General features: G+C 41.2%; 1 protein-coding gene and 1 pseudogene across 21 annotated transcripts in view; one reads left to right on the top strand and one right to left on the bottom strand.

The window, feature by feature from the left end:
- TTLL5 (tubulin tyrosine ligase like 5) overlaps positions 1-15,357 on the bottom strand; it is a 274,823-nt gene that overhangs the window by 96,625 nt on the left and 162,841 nt on the right. The window lies entirely within an intron of this gene.
- LOC118520508 (small ribosomal subunit protein uS5 pseudogene) lies at positions 1,160-14,391 on the top strand (annotated as a pseudogene).

Here is a 15,357-nt window from a genome sequence, read left to right as displayed (position 1 = left end):
CCACACCCCAGCTTCTGAACCGGATGACCCCGAGAACAGGCGGCAGCACAGCTTAGTGGCCAGGGCTGTGCTCTACAAGACAGCTGGGTTCAAATCCTGACTCTCCCACTCACTCAGCCTCTCCATGCCTTGGTTTCCTCAGCTGAGAAATGGGAATAAAAAATCAATCCCATATCTCACAGGGTTGGTCCAAGAATTAAATGGGATAATCCATGTAAAGCATTTAGTGCAGTGTTTGGCACACATAATAAATGGGAGCTACTAATACCATTCTTCCCATGGAAAGTGAATCCAAACCTCTGGGAAAACGAACAATAACGGCACTAAGGAACAGGTGTGAGCACGTCAGAAAGAACAGAAGCAAAGCAGTACTTATAATCTCCTTCCAAGGATTGTGCCCGTGTGGGCTAACTGGGCGATAATGGGGGCGCCAACCTAGTGGATCTGAAAAAGGACTTGAGAGTCGCTCAGCGTGTGTGAGCAGGGGAGCCCAGTCCGCTTGCCAGTCTTCCCAACCAGAGATGGCTCATGATGGAGGCCTGCTGCTCCAAGCCAACCCAGACGGATAATGTTCGAACTCTGGGCAGGACGCTGGCCCCTATGTGGAAATGTGGGTTTACTAACAATGCTGATTACCAGGGAGGGGGCAGCTGTTCAGGCAGTGGATGTGAGCATGAATGAGGGAGAGAATCACAGTCCTCCTCCCACCCCCAATCCTGCTGGTAAAAGCCTAAGCTACCAGCAGTGCCTACATCTCCTTATATCTTTTCAAAATGAAACAAAAGTAATTCTTTTTAAGGAACAAAAGCATTATGTTCTCAATACCATAAAACCTGACAAATATAAAAAGACAGGCAAAAAACCAAGTCATCTATCTGTGATCCAACAGATGGCTACTGTAAATTTTGATGTATATTCTTCCTTTGTGTGTCTTTCCCTCACACAGAGAGTGATTCTGCACTATCTGCTTTGTAGTCTGGTTTTTTCACCTGGCAATATGTTGTGAAAATTTCCCCACGTGATATTATTGGGTTTTGGCAGTTCTTATTCTACTGTTAACTTCTATTAGACTTAAAGTCAACATGAACCCTCAAGCCTTCTTCACACTTGAATTTCTGAAGCCGTGTGAAGAGCTTTATGTTTTTCCTTACTAAATCCCATGAACCAGACTCATCATTCTGGCCAGATCAAATCATCGTTAATACTGATTGTCATTCGAGGTATTCAGTATCCCATGTTCATGTTGTCTGAAAATGGGATCAGTATGTCTTCTAGCTATGTAAGTGCCGAGCATATAGTAGTAGAGGCCTAAATAAATAAGAATGGATGAATGAATTCATTGATAAATATGGTGAACTAAGGGGCCAATGAAAAAGCCCCAGAGACCTAATTCTCAAACTTACACTGATGCATTGTTTGGGTACAGTTAGGTGGGTAGGGGGATGGGGTAACTGGGTGATGGGCATTAAGGAGGGCACTTGATGTAATGAGCACTGGGTGTTGTATGTAACTGATGGATCACTAAACTACCTCTGAAACTAATAATACACTATATGTTAATTAATTGATCTTAAATTAAAAAAAAAAAAAGAGTTGCCTATTTAGTCACCAGATATTCCTAATGACAGTATTATCTTGTTCACATTTCTCTTCTGTGCTCACAAGATTTCATTTGGCCGGGCTGAAACCCAGTTACGATAATTCTTTCTTAGTCCCCTGATCTTCTCTTACTAAAGTAATTCTACCATGAAGGGAAATGAGGTTAGTCTAGCATGGCCTTTTTTCTTTTTTTTCATGAATCAATGCTAAGCTTAAGTAATTCCCTTTTCCTTCTCTAAGGGCTGCCAAATCATTGGTTTGCTAACCTCTTCAATTTGGGCCTGAAACTGACATCTCGGTTACTAGTTTACATATTCAGCATCTAATTTATTTCTGTCTCTTCCCTTCCTTTCCCAGTGTATGAGCTTCTTTGCACATTAAATCATGCACTGAATCACAAGGACTAAAACCATAAATCATGAATTAGTAATCATAAGAAATGCTCCTCTTTGGAGATAGTAATTCAATTATTAAGTAGAGAAAAATAAGACTGATTCAATACCATCAATCTTGTGAGTTTCATTTTCCTTGAGGAGAACAGCATTTGGATGGGGCAAAGATGTGCCCTGAAAATTAAGAACCTAAATAAGGAAGAGACTGTATATCAATTGGCATCCCCAAAATAAATCTATCACCTATTGTTTACTACCCTTCTTTTAATAGAAAAGCCAAAAGTGGAAGTAGGACAACATGCTACAATAAGGTGGCTCAAAAATCAATAGAGGCAAAAAAAAAAGCATGATTCAAAAGAGATTAAAATGTGAGCAGGGTCCAAATAAGATATATAACTTGAAATACAGAATTGCAAGCAATTGAGAGGGGAGGTTTCTGATTTATTCATTCAGTAAGCAGAGATCTAAAAAAGGAAAAGGAAGCAGTAGTGATACCTGGAAGATGTCGGGGCGAGGGGACATCTTGGCTACTTTTTTACTTTGAGTTTATTAAATACTGTGTGACAATGATATAAATTTGGGAAGAACACACGGAGGTATCATGTCAAAAAGCCAAGCATTGATATGCCTGGCCTTTAAAAATACAGTGAGAGCCCAGCCAGCTGGACTTGACGATGGATACCGAATGTGAACCAGACTTTTGCCGTCTCTACACTCGTACCACTCCATGATTGATGGAATGATCTCCAGGAGGAGGAAATAAGGACAAAGTTGGGATTTCTTAGTACATCTGGCAGAGAATTTGGGGGCAAGCTTTATGGAACACAAAGCTGGATATAAAACCTAACCATTCAAAGGTTAAGTTCATAGCACTGTTCTAGAAGGCAGCTTAGGATTCTGGCAGTCAGCAAGTTATATAGACGGAGACTCCCTCGTCCTTTATCTATTAGCAGTCTGGATCTGAAAAGACAGATTGATCCTTCGCCTTATTAACAAGAAATGTCTTTGATGCAGCTCTTTACTTTGGCATAACCAGCATACCACATGAAGCCTGAAAAATGTAGCTGTGAACTAAAAAGAAGTGAGCAAAGAGTGACCTTTAAGAAAGCCAAAAGAGAACTCCCTGACACCAGTTCATTCAACAATGAAGACCGAGTCCAGCTCAGCAGGGTTTTCATCAAATGAAGGGAAGCGTCCGATGCCTTTGCGACAACAAGGCAGGTACACACGAGCGCAGCTGGCCCTGGTCAAGTGGCCCACCAGCGGCCAGCGTTCACACCCTGCAAAGACAAGCCAGGAAAAGTTTTCAAAGTGAAAGTTAACGTGCAGATTGTCTAGGACAGCTGACATGCCAGTTTCCAAGAACTTCTACACTGAATTGTAGCTGGGTTCAAACCCAGTGCACACAAACAGCTTGCAAAGTGTCACAGATTTAGAATTCCTGCCTCATCACATCAGTTAGGCTCCTTTCGTTTCTCCACTTTTCCCCAGGAAGCAAAACAGCAGGCAACTTGGAAGAGTCGAGGCTCCAGCTTTGGCTTCAGTCACCTGTCTCTGCCCCCTTTCTTCAGCTGGCCAAGGGAGATGGGGGAACAACTCAAAAAACTCCATGTTTCTTTTCTTTCTCTTTTTAAACTTTTTACCGTCTCCACCAGTCCTTTTTTCTTTATAAATAAAGTTGTTTTTATAAAATAGAGAAAATACTGGGGAAATCACAAGAAAGGAGGTTCTTGTTTTTTTCTTTCCTTCAAAGTTATAGGACCAAAAAGAAGGAAATAAAATGTGTACTAATGCTCAGGTCTTTTTGTCTTACTGCAGTTGTGTGTGTGTGTGTGTGTGTGTGTGTGTATGTGTGTGTGTGGCTTTTAGGAGCCCATTCCCAAGGTACCTTCAATGTACAATCTATGGAAACAATACTTCATCATACTAGGAAGTGGCCTCTTATTCGTGAAGTCCATGGCATGGCAACCATGGCACATGCTTCTGTTATGTCAAGACAAGTCTACTGAAACGTGCTGTCCCCTGGGGTGCCTGGGTGGCTCTGTCGTTTAAGTGTTGGGACTCTTGATGTCAGCCCAGGTCTTGATCTCAGGGTCCTGAGTTCAAGCCCCATGGTGGGCCCCACACTGGGCATGGAGCCTACCTGAAAAAAAAAAAGGAATGTGCTGTCCCCAAGATTTACTAGAGGGGCTGAGTCCAACATCACAACTAGTGCAAAATGCAGGCACCTGCCTCTGAGAGGATACTACCCTAACTCCTGATTCTGGTCCTCAGCTGCTTGCACTGAATACCACTAATTCGTAACCAGCCCCAGGAGAGTGATTCTCAGTGTGGTCCCCTGAACCAATAGCATAGCATCACCTGGAAACTTGTTAAAAATGAAAATAATCAAGCCTTACCCCAGACCTACTGGAACCAGAAACTCTGGATCTGGGTTTAGCAATCTGTTTTCACAAGCCCTTCAGATGATTCGGACACACACCATTGAGAATTACTAGGAGAGTGGTTAAGAGCATGGATTCTGTGACTACTTGCTTGGGTTTGAATCCTGACTGCCATTCACCAATGTGTATCTTGGGCAAATCATTTCTTTTCTCTGTAGTTAGTCTCTTCATCTGTAAAATGGGAATGATAACAGTACTTATCTTACAAAGTAGCTGTGAGCACTAAATCAGTTAATACATGTAGAGCTTTGAGAACAGTTGCTAGCACAGAGTAAAAGCTTTTAAATGAGTTAAGGTATACATAAAACATTTAGTGCACGGCATACCAGAAGCACTACATGTTACTATTAGCTAGTATTACTTTTATATATGATTTTATTTTCATATATAAATGAAAGGTTCAATAGTACATAACCTGATTTCTCAGAGATCAACAGGCAATCCATATTCTTATACAGTAAAAGTGGTCCTCTTCATATAGAGAAGCAAAGAGCTTTCCTATGAATATTATAAAAATAGGAATATAATAGGGATTGAATCAAACAAAAATTCTTTACTTCCAGAGCTCTAAATTCAGACATTATACTTGCTGATGAAGGAATGTATGATTTCTCTCCATGTCTGTCTGTGACCTGGTTCCCCACACACTAAGTCCATAAATGGCCTGGAGCCTAAAAGGGACATCTTTCATTATTTCTTTTTCTTTATATCCTTTTCATGATAACACGGTTCTCTCCAACTACTCGATCTTAGCCAAACAGCTGAGAAGCAATGGTTCCCTTCTAACATACCATAGTTACTGAATAATGCGTTTGTTAAACCATAGCTAAAATGATAAGTCATATTTCTAAGACGTGTTGACCAGCACCAGCGTGATCAGGCCACTGTAAGAAACCAAGAACACTAAAGTAGTCATCCTAATCTACCTGAACTGCTGGGTCAAATCTGTGAAAGAAATAAAAAAAGTTATAGTCAGAAAAGTCAGCATACAAAGCAAATAGAAATTTAATCCGAATTCTAAATACAAACCATATATACTTATAGTTAGCTCTTCAGGCTAGTGATGTTTCCTGCCCACACACAAAGCATGAGTGTGGTGAAAGTGAAAAATTGTCCAGAGTCATGGACTGTGGTAAAGGTATTTATAATGCCAAACTATTTGCTTCAGCTTCTAACCAAATTTTTCTCCACTTTTGTTCACAGGTTGTTTCTTATATTCCACAAATGATAGTTTATTTTCAGAAATCTTTCCACCTCTCTTTTGCACATTATCATCATTAATAAATAGGTCTTAGACTAGTCTGGGATGCCATTGTGAAAACTCTAGTACTGATTTTCCTCTTCCGAAGAGTAGGAAAGTTAAACTAGTAAAAAGAGCATGAGCTCTCATGTCAGACAGAGCTGGACACTAATACTGTTGAAATGTCCATCCTACTCCAAGCAATCTACAGAGTCAGTGCAATCCTTGCCAAATACAGCATTTTTCACAGAACTAGAACAAATAGTCCTAAAATTCGAATGGAACCACACAAGATCCCAAATAACTAAAGAACTGAGAAAGAACAAGGCTGGAGGTAACACAATCCCAGATTTCAAAATATACTGCAAAGCTATAGTAATAAAAAAATATGGTACTGGCACAAAAACAGACACATAGATCAATGGAACAGGATAGGGAGCCCAGAAATAAACCCATGCTTATATGGTCAATTAAGCTTCAAAAAAAAGGAGGCAAGAATGTGCAATGGGGAAAAGATAGTCTCTTCAGTAAATGCTGCTGGAAAAACTGGATGACAGCTACAAGCAAAAGAATGAAACTGGACCGCTTTCTCACACCATACGCAAAAATAAACTCAAAATGGATTAACGACCTAAATGTGAAATCTGAAACCAAAAAACTCCTAAAAGAAAACATAGGCAGTAATCTCTTGGGCACTGGCCTTGGCAACATTTTTCTAGATATGCCTCCCAGGCAAGGGAAACAAAAGAAAAAAATGAAGTATTGAGACTACACCAAACTAAAAAGCTTCTGCATGGCAAAGGAAACTACCAACAAAATGATAAGGTAACCTACTAAATGGAAGAAGGTATCTGCAGATATGCCCAATAAGAGGTTAATATCCAAAATATTTAAAGAATTTATACAACTTGACACCAAGAAACCCACCAATAATCTGATTTAAAAATGGGCAGAGGACCTGAATAGACATTTTCCCAAAGACGATGTATAAAAAGATATTCATCACCACTTATCAGGGAGATGCAAATCAAAACCACAATCAGATACCACCTCATACCAGTCAGAATGGCTAGTATCAAAAGGATGAGAAACAACAAGTGTTGGTGAGGATGTGGAGAAAAAAGTCCCGTGCAGGACTGGTGGGAATGTAAATTGGAGCAGCCACTGTGGAAAACGGGAAGGAGGTTCCTCAAAAAGTTAAAAATAGAGCTACCACATGATCCAGTCATTCCACTACTGGGTATTTACCCAGAGAAAACAAAAACACTCATTTGAAAAGATATATGCACCCCTATATTTACTGCAGCCTCATTTATAACAGCCAAGATATGGAAGCAGCCCAAGTGTCCAGCAACAGATGAATGGATGAAGATGTAATGTGTACACACACACACACACACACACACACACACACACACGAATATTACTTAGCCATAAAAAAGAATGAGATCTTGCCATTTGTGACAACATGGATACATCTAGAAGGTATTACACTAAGTGAAGTAAGTCACACAAAGCTAGATATTGTATGATTTCACTCATAAGTAGAATCTAAAAACAAAACAAACAAACAAAACCCAGAAGTAGATTCATAAATACACAGAACAAACTGGTGGTTGCCAGAGGGGAGGGGGTGGGAGGATGGGCAAAATAGATGGGGTAAATTAAGAGGTATTGCATTTTCTTAAAGAGGGATTATATTTTAATAATAAAAAAAGAAAAAGAAAAAGAAAAAAGAAAGAGCTAGACTCAAATGGCAATATTTCGGGATGCCCGGGTGGCTCAGTTGGTTAAGGTCATGATCCCAGGGTCCTGGGATCAAATCCCACATCGTGCTCCTTGCTCAGTGGGAAGCCTGCTTTTCCCTCTCCCGCTCCCCCTGCTTGTGCTCTCTCTCTGACAAATAAACAAAATCTTTAAAAAAAAAAAAAGGCAATATTTCTAAGGCTATTTCACCATCTATACTTGAGGATAACAATATTCATGTTATAGCATGTTTTCAGGAATAAATAGGATAAATCATAAAAGCACAGGACCTGGCATGAACGGGGCACTCAATAAATGTTAGCTCTTTTTTTCTTCCCTTTCTTTTGTTCCCTTCTTTAACCAATGGCAGAACGGAATCTTATTGTTTCAAATAAGGGAGGCATATTTCTGAATTAATAGTAAATTGTAAGGTATATTGAACAATCAATTTAAAAATTAATACATGCTGACTACGAAAATGCCCAACTACTGAAAAGTGTGAAGAAGGAGAAAAAATGTCACCCCAATCCTATTCTGCAATCATGGTACCCTGGTGTGTGTCATTCATCCTGTTCCAGTATACTATGATTATATTATCCTGCTTTTATCATTTCATATTAATGTGAACACATATGAATATATTTTATTTATTTATGCATTGTAAAAGATATGTGTATATTTTTCCAAACAGAGAAAAAAAACTCCTGGTACTCCACAAACTCTGTATGCCGCTGTGCTGAAAACAGGACATTGGCTTTAGAAAACAAAAGGAAGGGAGCAACTTCCTAAGGAGGAAATCAAGAAAGGCTTGATTTCTTCAAAGTAGAAATGATCTCAAAAGATGACCAGCAATTTGACAACTGGAAAGGACATTCCAGGTAGAAGGAACAGCATATAAAAGAGCGCGGGGAAGAAGAGGAAAGCCAATGTGGCTAAATGGTGGGGGTGGGGGAGGGTAGAGAGATGCTGTAATTACAGCTGGTAAGACAGTGACCTCTCATCTGCTGTATTCTGAAATAGAAATGTTACTGGTCAGAACTGTCATCTAAGTAAAGCATAGCACAGTAGCTTTAATTGGAATCACTCATGCACTCATGATGAAGCTACCATGGAAAGGCTAAAAAAAGCTCAGCTTTGGGGAAGGCAAAGGGCATGAGTAAGTGTGGCTTAGGATGGCCAAGCAGGGAGACATGCCGCTCTCACCGCCACTACTCCATTAGCGTGAGGACTCTCTAAATGCCTGACTTCAAGCGAAGCCCTTTACATGCCTTACCATGCTTAGCCTTCACAGCAACCCACGGAGACAGGTGTTACTGTTCTGTATTAGAGATGAGGACACCGAGGCTTACGCTGAATAACAGGTTTACCTTCACATACAGAGTAAGTGAAAGAGCTGCTTTTGAACCTAAATCTGGAGGATTCCACGGTTAACATGGAAGAACAGAAAATGAGAACCTAAGAGTCTTTGCTAAGGATTTTCTAGTTAACAATTATTGCTGTAGGCCTTTGTTTTAGGAATACTAAAATCATCAAAGACCCGGGGCACCTAGCTGACTCAGTTGATACAGCATGCAAGTCTTGATCTTGGGGTCATGAGTTCAAGCCCCACAATGGGTGTAGAGCCTACTTAGGAAAAAAAAAAGTCAAAGACTCAGTACCAAAAATAAAATATTTAAAATAAAACAAAATCATCCACGACCCAAACAAATATTGACTGATTTTTGACAAGCTAGAAAAACCAACGCAATGGAGGAAGGATACCCTTTTTAAATTAGCCATTTGTTTACTAACAAATGGTGCTGGAGCAATGGCATATTGATAGGCAAAAAAACGAACCACAACATAAACCTCATACTTCACACAAAAATTGATTCAAAATAGATCATAGACTTAAATGTAAAACATGAAAAAGATAAAATCGTCCCAAAGATGTCTTTTAAAACCATTTGAAACCAAAAAGATAGTTCCCCAATTTTAGCCACAGGCAATATGAGGGTAACGATGAAGACGGAGAAAGGTAGATGCCCAGCAGTGCGCTCAATGTTTTCCGTGCTTTACCTTACTGAAACCCTTCATGTTCTGAGCGGGCAGAGACCATTCATGCCTCAAGTTACAGATGAGGCAACTGAGGCCTGGAGAGGCCCAGCAACCTGCTCAGCTAATCACGGGGTCTGAGCACCTGTCTGCTCTGCAGTGCCACCTGCCCTCTATGTGGGGGCTGCCTCTCAAAAATCGTAAATATTTGACATAGAAAAATAAGACTTCTTTCTTACCCAAAATGGACTTTTAAAAGTGCCTAAACGAAGTTTAAATCCAGATGGAAGTGAAGAGCCACCTGAACCAGGATCTTTGTCCCTTCCCCCCTTTTCATTCTCCCTCCACGGTTAAAGGGCGGGGCTAAAAGGCCTGTCCCTGACCACCTGGAAGTCATGTCAGGGAGTGTCCTTCAGCTCCACAAAGTCTTTACATCTCAATTCCACGGAGGCGTGAGAGGACTTCCAAGAGAAACAGAGGCCCAGGCCTTCCGCTGAGTGCACACACTGGGCACCCAAGAGGACTTCAGACTCCACAGAGGGCCTTCATGTAGTGGGATTATTACTGACGGACAGAGAGCGCCTGTCTGCTATGTGGCAGTCCTCATCTCCTTCTAGGTCCCCTTCTGGACAGCAGAGGGAGAAGATACATCACTTCAAAACTGGTAAGCTATTGGTCAAGCAGGCTGCTTCGCTGTCCGATATTAAAGCCCAACACTGAAAGAGAAACTTAGGCACAGTGTGAGGGGGGTCAGCAAGCAGGTGTTCACTCACTCTTCTGCTACTTGCCTCCACCTTCCTTCCTTTTGTCAGGGTGTCAAGAGGTAAACAAATTCTCCACATACCAGGACTCCCTCAAAGTGGACCAGCCTCTGAAAAGCTGACTGGAAGAAGCTGTCCAGGTATGGAAGGGTTAAGGCGTGTCCTGTGCTGTTGGCTCTTCATTATTATCACTTTGAAAAGCCGCTGGGTTTACAGGAAGAGTGTGAGAGCTGCAGCTTTCCCAGCCAACATTTGGTTCCCATTACCGTGAATAATCTCTCTCCCCTCCCTTCCCCAACCCCCACCCTTCCCCTACTTTTCCACATTTTATATTTAAAGTACATCAAACACTTTTCTTCCTTTTTAATATTTTCCTTAAGCTTCCTTCACTCAGTTTGCTGGGCTCTGTGACTTTTCTGGTTATTCATTACTTAAGAAGGGGGAAGGGTCAGGCTCCATGGATGAAATCAGTCAAAAAAAAAAACCAGGAAAGAAAAGCACCTAAGCAGTGTGGTGGAAAGAAGCTGACTCACAGAGATTCTTTCTAGTCTTAGCTGACATTAAGAAAAGAAAGAGACCACCGAGAACCCTTTATCTTCCCACTGCTGGGCCCGATCTCAGTTGTACTCCTCCCCCAAAAAAAACATCCCTGATATATCCGAAAATAGATTCTGATCTAATTTCATCATCAGTAAAAATGGGAGGGAGTTTATGAAAGAGATGTGACAGTCCAGCAGAAGAGACAGGAAGACCAATGGTGTAATGTTGGCAAGGGTGTGGGGAAAGGGCATGCTTCTATACTCCAGACTGGAGGGGACAGTGGTATAGCCTTTGTAGAGGCCAATTTGACAATAACTATAAAAAATTCAAAGTATACACAGCATTTGATGCAACAAATTCCACTTCTTGGAACATAACCTATAGAAATACTTACACATGCACATATAGATATATGTATAAGGTGCTCACTGCAGATGCCTAAATTGGATACAACATACTGCTCTTTAATAGGAAAATGGTACAATAAATTATGGTGCATTCATACTTTGGGAAACTACACAGTAGCTAAAAATACTTAAGTAAGGGGTGCCTAGGTGGCTCAGTCGTTAAGCGTCTGCCTTCGGCTCAGGTCATGATCCCAGGGTCCTGGGATTGAGCCCTGCATCAGGCTCCCTGCTCAGCGGGAAGCCTGCTTCTCCCTCTCCCACTCTCCCTGCTGTGTTCCTGCTCTCTCTCTCTCTCTCTGTCAAATAAATAAATAAAATCTTTAAAAAAAATAAGTAAATTTATATAAACAGACCAAAAAAACATGGAGACATTAGGAAAGAAAAAAAGTCACAGAAAAATATATGCAAAAATAAACAAATCAAGCTTTTAATGATGGTCGTCTCTGAGGAGAGAGCTTTACCTCCTCACAATCTGTATATATTTATTAGATTATTTTATGATGTGGCTACATGGGTGTATTATTTGTACAACTAATTTTTTAAAATATGGAAATACTTCAGTCTATTGAAAACTGGAAAATATATAGTTAGGTATATTATATATTATATTAATTACAACGTGTGTGTGTGTGTGTGTGTGTGTGTGTGTGTATGCACATATATTCCCCCCACCCCCCACCATCGGTTTGCAGTAATGTGTAAATTGTCTTGAACTGGAAGAAATTTGAAACTCAGAACATTTTTTCATTTCACAACATGTATCAAGTTGGACTTAGGTAAACAGATAGTATAAGAAATTATTAAGAGAATCCCCCAGAAATTCAGACAAGACAAGACAGAAGTGGATAAATAGGAGAGAAGAAATGATGACTCCAAGAGGCCTAAAAGTTTCTAAGGGCAGAGTCGTGATGATGAAAACAGTGAACACTGATTAAACAAAAAAATCATATGTGTAGTGCAAGGATGGGAGGAGGGAAAGAGAGAGAGAGAGAGAGAGAGAGAGAGAGTGTGTGTGTGTGTGTGTGTGTGTGTGTGTGTGTGTGGTAGGAGTTATGCCGGGAGGAGGTAGTATAAGAATGCTAAACTTCCATCTCTTGATAGGAAGTTAATAAGTAATATATAAAATGCAAAGTCCAAAATGGCAGAATAAACATATGATTTAGAAATATGAAGGGAAATAGCCACTTAAAAGAATTGAAAGGAGTTATTGCTGAGGTGTGGAAATTAACATTATAGCAGTGGGGAAAGAAAGAGCAAAGGAATCCCCGTGTGAGTTCACACAGCCACCCTACGGGGACCTGCGGGGAGCTGGTGCTCCCTGAGAAAAGCGAAAGCCAATAAAACCCATCTCTGGCACCACCAAAAAAAAAAGGAGCAAAGGATTCCCATTTTCAATATAAATCTTACAGAATTATTTAACTTTTAAAACTACGTACCTGAATTATTGTGGGAATCAGCCTTTAAGATATCCCCCAACAACCCCCACCTCCTGCTATTCCCCCACCCTCGAGTCGTCTCCTCCCATCCTGAATAGAGGTGGCCTGTGTCAACAATAAGATGCTGCAAAAACGACAGTGTATTTGAAAGACCTAAACATTAAGAGAGAAAATGGTGAGACTCTTAGAAGAAAACAAAGGGCACAAACTTCATGACATTGGATTTGGCAAAGATTTCTTGGATACGACACCAAAGGCACAGGCAACGAAAAAAAACCATGGAAATATTGTACTTCATCAAAATTTATTTTTTTTGCATTTCAAAGGACACTAACAACAGAGTAAAAAGGCAACCTAGGAAATGGGAAAAAATATTTCCAAATCATATATCCGACAAGGGACTAATACCCCAAAATACATAGAGAACACCTAAAATCCAGAAAAATGAAAAAACAAACAACTCCATTAAAATCTTGACTAGGCATTTTTCTAAGGAAGATATACAAATGGCTACCAAGCACATGAAAAGATGCTCAGCATCACTAATCACTAGGGAAGTACAAATCAAAACCACAATGAGATATTACCTCCCACCCATAAGCACGGCTACTATGAAAAAAAGTAGAAAACGCCAAGTATGGGTTGATGATGTGGAGACATTATAACCTTTGTACACTGCTGGCGGGAATGTAAAATGGTGCAGCTGTTATGGAAAACAGCATGATGGTTCTTCAAAACATTAAAAACAGAATTGCCCGGGGCGTCTGGGTGGCTCAGTCATTAAGCATCTGCCTTTGGCTCAGGTCATGATCCCAGGGTCCTGGGATTGAGCCCCACATCGGGCTCCCCGCTTGGCGGGAAGCCTGCTTCTCCCTCTCCCACTCCCCCTGCTTGTGTTCCCTCTCTCGCTGTCTCTCTCTGTCAAATAAATAAATAAAATCTTTAAAAAACACCCAAAAAACAAAATTGCCCTTCTTATCCAAGAAACACCAAATGGCAGATGATGAGTGTGCTGTGGGAAACCTGAAAGCAACGGCTTCCACAGAAGTTTGGGCAACAGCTTCTGGGACCAGAGTTGCAGGTGTGCTGAGCCACAGAGCTCACTAAGTCAAGGCTGAGGACAAGTGGCCGCCTGTCACCAAGCTGGGCCACCTGGTCAAGGACATGATCATCAAGTCCCTGGAGGAAATTTATCTCTTCTCCTTTGCCCATCAAGGAGTCTAAGGGGTCATGGACTTTTCCCCAGAGATGACCATTAATGGTGAGCTGGAGGATTATGCCTGTGCAAAAGCAGATCCGGGCTGGCCAGGGAAGCAGGTTCAAGGCATTTGTCACCATTGGGGAACCACAAGAGCCATGTCAATCTGGGTAAATGCTCTAAGGAGGTAGCTACTGCCATTCACAGGGCCATCACTCTGGCCAATCTCTCCACTGCCACCATGCAGTGAGGGTACTCAGGGACCAAGACTGACGGGTCCCACACCAACCCCTGCAAGGTGACCAGCTGCTGAAGCTCTGTGCCAGTATGCCTCATTCCTCAGCCTGAGGGGCACTGGCATCCCAACTGCTCTGCCCAAAAAGCTGCTGCTGATGGCTGGTATCAATGACTGCTGCACCTTGTCCAGGGGATGCACTGCCACTCTGGGGAACTTTGCCAAGGCCATCCTGGATGCCATCTCCAAGACAAGCTATGTCACCCAACCTCTGGGGAGAGACTGTGTTACTCAGGTAACCCTCTAAGGAACTCACCATTGACCATCTAGTAAGGAGCTACACCAGAGTCTCCGTGTAGAGGAGTCAGACTCCATCTGTGGACACCATGTAGGATATTTATACAAGAAAAATCAAGTGAATTAATTAAGTTTGGAAAAAAGAGAATTATCATATGATCCAGCAATTTCACACTGGATACATACTCAAAAGAACTGAAAGCAGAGACACGAGTAAGTATTTGCACACTCATGTTAATAGCAGCATTATTCACAACTGCCAAAAGGTGGAAGCACTCCAAGTGTCCATCAACAGATAAATGGATAAACAAAATGTGGTATATACATACAATGGCAGAGGATTCAGCCTTAAAAAAGAAGGAAATTCGGGGCACCTGGGTGGCTCAGATGGTTCAGCGTCTGCCTTCGGCTCAGGTCATGATCCCAGGGTTCTGGGATCAAGCCCCACATTGGGCTCCTGGCTCAGCGGGGAGCCTGCTTCTCCCTCTGCCTCTGCCTCTCCCCCTGCTCATGCTCTCTCTCTCTCTATCTCTGTGTCTCAAATGAATAAATAAAATCTTAAAAAAAAAAAAGAAGAAGGAAATTCAAACAGATGTTACAACACGGACAAACCTAGAGGATATTCTTCTACATGAAATAAGCCAGTCACAAAAGGACAGATATTGTATGATTCCACTAATATGAGGTACCTAGAATAGTCCGATTCATAGAGACAGGAAGTGAAATGGTGACTGCCAGAAGCTAGGGGAGAGGGCATGGAAGTTATTGTTTAATGAGTACAGAGTTTCAGTTTTGCTAGATGAAAGAGTTCTGGAAGTGGATGGTGGTGATGGTTGCACAACAATGTGATGTACTTAATGCTACTGAGCTATACACTTAAAAAGGGTTAAAATGGTAAATTTTATGTTATGTGTATTCTAACACAATTTAAAATTTTTTTTTAAATGATGGTACATGACTTCTAAGGCTGGGTCATAAAAGACATTGTAGCTTCTGTCTTTCTCTTGAGTCATTCATTCTGAGGGAAG

The sequence above is a fragment of the Halichoerus grypus genome, chromosome 8 (assembly GCF_964656455.1).
Source record: "Halichoerus grypus chromosome 8, mHalGry1.hap1.1, whole genome shotgun sequence".
Taxonomy (NCBI): Eukaryota; Metazoa; Chordata; class Mammalia; order Carnivora; family Phocidae; genus Halichoerus; species Halichoerus grypus.
Note: the sequence above shows the minus strand (reverse complement) of the source record. Positions and strands in the feature narration are given on the sequence as shown.